This window comes from Rhinoderma darwinii, unplaced genomic scaffold (genome assembly GCF_050947455.1).
Source record: "Rhinoderma darwinii isolate aRhiDar2 unplaced genomic scaffold, aRhiDar2.hap1 Scaffold_4203, whole genome shotgun sequence".
NCBI classification, from domain to species: Eukaryota; Metazoa; Chordata; class Amphibia; order Anura; family Rhinodermatidae; genus Rhinoderma; species Rhinoderma darwinii.
This window is the reverse complement of record NW_027463757.1, coordinates 60,971-66,327: the sequence shown is the minus strand read 5'-3', so window position 1 is coordinate 66,327 and position 5,357 is coordinate 60,971. Positions and strand designations below refer to the sequence as shown.

General features: G+C 40.8%; 1 long non-coding RNA gene across 1 annotated transcript; it reads left to right on the top strand.

Moving 5' to 3' along the window:
• The first annotated feature begins 243 nt into the window (after positions 1–243).
• On the top strand, positions 244–1,234 carry LOC142710023 (uncharacterized). The gene is made up of 2 exons (XR_012869147.1): positions 244–967; positions 1,080–1,234. It is a non-coding gene; the product is annotated as an uncharacterized LOC142710023 (long non-coding RNA).
• The last annotated feature ends 4,123 nt before the right edge of the window (positions 1,235–5,357 follow it).

Genomic DNA, 5,357 nt, shown 5'->3' with positions numbered 1-5,357 from the left:
TCTGGATATTAGTAGTAGTTATAATAATGTGACTCACCTGTGTATGTATTCATAGTATCAAAACGGTTGTCCAAGATTAGAAAAACATGGGAGCTTTCCTCTAGAAAGAAGGCCACACGAGTCCATAGGAAATGTCTGGTATTGATCTTTTTTCCCATTTTTTCTGTACATAATTAATATATGTTATACACATTGTTTCACATCTAGGCATTGCTGATGGAAGATTAAGATCTGGACATAGAAGGCGTCAGAGTGTGGAGCAGGATGAAGACCATGACAATGTCCCCGACAGGAGACGAAGACGTGGTCAAGTTCCACCGCGCCGTAGGTTGCAGCAAGACGGAGCGGACAGAAGCCGGTCCCCATTACGACCTGAGCCAATAGAACAGTCTGAAACGACAAGTGGCCGTCATATTAATAGTGAGACCGAGCTCAGAATTCCTGGAGAATCCCAGCCTGGGTCTACTCCATCAACTACTCAGGAGCGATCCGAAAGGCTGGAGGAACCAACACAAGACCCCAGCACCAGTGAGCCGCTACCAAACCTGCAGCCGTCCAGAGAAGGAAGCAGATCTCCTCAGCAAACATCTAACAGGCTGGTGGAGCCAACACCAAGCACCAGTCAGCTGCTTCCCAACCAACAGTCGACAACAGAGACCACAGACAGCAGACCTGTGCAGAGAAGACAACGTCGGCGAGGCAGGAGAGGCAGGCAGATTGATAGACTCGCATCTCGAAACTTTACTGAAAACGAAGACATCCAGTCCTGCACTATATGCCTAGAGGACTACGAGATTGGAGAGCAAGTCACCGTTCTGCCATGTTCTCACATATTCCATCTGCCTTGTATTGCACATTGGATCCCGACAAATCCACGCTGTCCCTTGTGCCGCGTCCATGCCTTTCAAAGAAAGAGGAGGAGATAAGTACCAACAGCTGTGGTACAGAAAAAACACCAGCAGTACAGGTATGATCACTGACATCTATAGTATTTTTGTGAAATCATGGCTGGAGCTTCGGCACCAGTATATTGCTGAGTGATTATCGTCTGGTCTGATTATTTTTTGTTTTGTCTACAGTACCACCTAGTCTTCTTCATCATCTTCACCTTGGACGCCAGAATCTCAATCTGCACAGAGACCTAATAATAAAAGATCCCTGATGCCGTTTCCCAGAATCCATTTATGTGATACTGGAATTTCCCTTCGGGGATTAATAAAGTTATCTTATCTTATTTTATGCCTGGGACTGCCTTCTATCTTGGATATTTCATATTCCATCTCGGTTGGATTGGCGTTTCGACTACTACTACGTTTTGGCCTAAGACTTACATTATGCCTTAAAACTGGTGAGAATGGTGGCGTTCCCATGTTTACATAGGAGCAATGTAGGCCCCAAGATTACAATATTTAGGGTGATTGATATATATTGTAAAAATAAAAAGCACAGAAAAGTTACTCTTTTTTTAGGGTATGTTCACAAAAGAAGTGCAAGTCACTTCTTGGGCCGCTTTTGGAGCCGTTTTTCCTAGACAATATTGAAAACAGCAACAAAAACGGCCGTAAAAAACGCTGAAAACCTTGAAAACAGCTCTGTATTTTCAGATATTTTTGAGTTTGCGTGTGAACATACCCTAATTTCCATCAATGTGTCAAATGAATAGAAATTAATTACTAACATATACACCATCCAGGCATAACATTAAAACCACCTGCCTTGTGTAGTCCTCCTCGTGCTGCCATAATAGCTCTGACCCGTTGGGACATGGATTTCAGAAGATCTTTAAAAGTGTCCTGTGGTATCTGGCACCAAGACGTTAGCAGATCCTTTAACCCCTTCCTGCTCCTTGACGTTCTATTCCATCATGTTATGGCAACAGGAGGCCTAACAATGGCCTCCGGGTTTGTCATCTACGGAAGCCTAGTTTGTCCTGCCTTAGGTTTGCTGTCAGTGAGTAACTGACAGCACTTTTACACTGCACTACGCATGTAGTGCAGTGTATTAGAATAGCGATCAGGGATTCCTGACTTCAAGTCACCTAGTGAGACAAAAAAAAAAAACAGTTGTAAAAAAAACCTTTTTTCAATATTAAGTCCTTTATTTAAAAAAACAAATTGTTAATTAATAACTATTTTGTGTGGTATAACCATCTGCCTTACACCACATTTTATGTAATTTTTTCTGTTTTTTCACTGAATGTATCAACCAAATTTTACCACTAACATAAAGTTCAATGTGTCACCAGAAAACAGTCTCAGAATCACTTGGATAAATAAAGGCATTCCAAAGTTATTACCACATAAAGTGACACATGTCATAGTTACATAGTTACATAGTTTGTACGGCTGAAAAAAGACACATGTCCATCAAGTTCAACCAAGGGACGGGAAAAGGGAAGGAAAACATTTCTACACATAGGAGCTAATACTTTTTTGTTCTAGGAAATTATCTAACCATTTTTTAAAGCCATCTAATGTCCCTGCAGTGACCAGCTCCTGCGGTAGGCTATTCCATAGATTCACAGTTCTCACAGTAAAGAAGGCTTGTCGCCTCTGCAGGTTGAACCTTTTTTTCTCCAGACGGAGGGAGTGCCCCCTTGTTTTTTGAGGGGGTTTTACATGGAACAGGATTTCACCATATTTTTTGTATGTGCCATTAATATATTTATATAAATTAATCATGTCCCCCCTTAGTCGTCTTTTTTCAAGGCTAAATAGGTTTAATTCTTTTAATCTTTCCTCATAACTTAAATTCTCCATGCCCCTAATTAGCTTCGTTGCTCTTCTTTGTATTTTTTCCAACTCCAGGGCATCCTTTCTATGAACTGGAGCCCAGAACTGAACTGCATATTCTAGATGAGGCCTCACTAATGCTTTGTAAAGTGGTAATATTACATCCCTGTCCCGCGAGTCCATGCTTCTTTTAATACACGACAATATCCTGCTGGCCTTTGAAGCAGCTGATTGACACTGCATGCTGTTATTTAGTTTATGATTTACAAGTACACCCAGATCCTTCTCAACAAGTGACTCCCCCAGTGTAGCTCCCCTAGGACATATGATGCATGAAGGTTGTTCGTACCCAGATGCATAACTTTACATTTATCTACATTAAACTTCATCTGCCAAGTGGACGCCCAAACACTTAGTTTGTTTAAATCCGCTTGCAATTCATGAACATCTTCCATAGACTGAACTATATTACATAGCTTGGTGTCATCTGCAAAAATAGAAATAGTGCTATTAATCCCATCCTCTATATCATTAATAAATAAGTTGAATAATAGTGGTCCCAGCACAGAACCCTGGGGTACACCACTTATAACCGGGGACCATTCAGAGTAGGAATCATTGACCACAACTCTCTGGATACGGTCCTTGAGCCAATTCTCAATCCAATTACAAACTATATTTTCTAAACCTATAGTCCTTAATTTACCCATTAGGCGTCTATGGGGGACAGTGTCAAATGCCTTTGCAAAGTCCAAAAACACTAAATCCACAGCGGCCCCTGTGCTGGCTGTCACTTATAATACTATTTTTTGTCACATAATCCTGTATATAGTCCCTCAATAGCCCCTCAAACATTTTCCCCACGATGGATGTTAAGCTTACTGGTCTATAATTACCCGGGGAAGACCTAGAGTCCTTTTTGAAAATAGGCACCACATTTTCCCTACGCCAGTCCCTTGGCACTATTCCAGTCACTAGAGATTCTCTGAATATTATGAAAAGGAGGACAGAAATAACTGAACTAAGCTCTTTAAGAAGTCTAGGGTGTAACCCATGTGGTCCCGGGGCCTTGTGCACATTTATTTTATTTTATTTAGCTTGGACCATATCTACATTCATCCAATTCAATATATCAACTGATATATTAACAGCACTGGCACCGGCTACATCAGCTGCTCTTTCTTCGGTTGTATATACAGAGCTAAAGAACCCATTTAGTAACTCTGCCTTCTCTTGATCCCCTGTGACCAACTCCCCATTACCACTATCTAGGGGTCCTACATGTTCAGACCTTGGCTTTTTAGCATTTATATACTTGAAGAATTTTTTGGGATTTGTTTTACTATCCTTGGCCACCTGCCTTTCATTTTGTATTTTTGCTAATTTTATTACATTTTTACAGATTTTATTAAGCTCTTTATATTTTACAAAGGCTTCAGATGTACCCTCAGATTTGTATTTTTTAAATGCCCTTTTTTTGTCATGTATTGCCCCTTTCACAGAAGGTGTAAGCCATGTGGGATTTAATTTTAATCGTTTATACTTGTTACCTATAGGAATAAATTTTGCACTATAATAACCCAAAGTAGATTTGAAAATCTCCCATTTATCATTTGTCCCATTACTTGACATTAGTTCTTCCCAGTCTATATCCTGAATTGCTCCTGCATCCTGGGGAAATTGGCTTTCTTAAAATTAAATGTTTTTGCCCTCCCAGCCTGTGTTTGTTTTTTACAGTATAGGTAAAATGTAACTATATTGTGATCACTGTTACCGAGGTTTTCACGAACATTGACGTTCCCAACAAGCTTTGCATTATTAGAAATGACCAGATCCAACAGAGCTTCACCACTAGTAGGGTCTTCCAAAAACTGGCCCATAAAATTTTCCTGCAACAGGTTGAGGAAATGTCTCCCTTTAGATAATGTCAGATTAGACAAATGGGCTCTGAGCCTTAAGGCCCAACCTAGGCTTCGTCATTAAGGGGTTAAGTCCTGTAAGTTGTGAGTAGGGGTCTCCATGGATTGGATTTGTTTTTCAAGCACATCTATCAGATGATCGATTGAATTAAGAATATGGAGGCCAGGTCAACACCTTGAACTCTTTGTCATGTTCCTCACATCAGTCCTGAACGATTTTTGCAGTGTGGCGGGGGCATTATCCTGCTGTAAGACAGCACTGACATTAGAGAATACCTTTACCATGAAGAGGTGGATTTGTCTGTAGCAATGTTTAGGTAGGTGGTCTGTGTCAAAAAACAGTATGGGAATATCAAAATAACCACCATAAGTTCCCCATAGAAAATTGTGCCATAATCTGTCAAATCAGATGAAATTCTAGTGTTGGGTCCCAGTGACTCCAACTGAGGGGCTTGCATTTAAAAAAAACCAAAAACATCATTATTAGTTTTTAGCATTGGATAAAGCAAAGGAGAAACAACAGGAACCTCTCAGAGAGCGGCGCTGTGCTCCGTATACTGAAGGAGCAGTAGTACAGCGAGTACATAGAGTACAGCGGGGCCGATCACATGACGAAGAGTCGTGTCGTCACCAAAGAAGACTGTACAACTAGACCTCCGGTTCCTCATCAGCGCTATAAAAATCTATGAAAATCTCAGAAACAGCA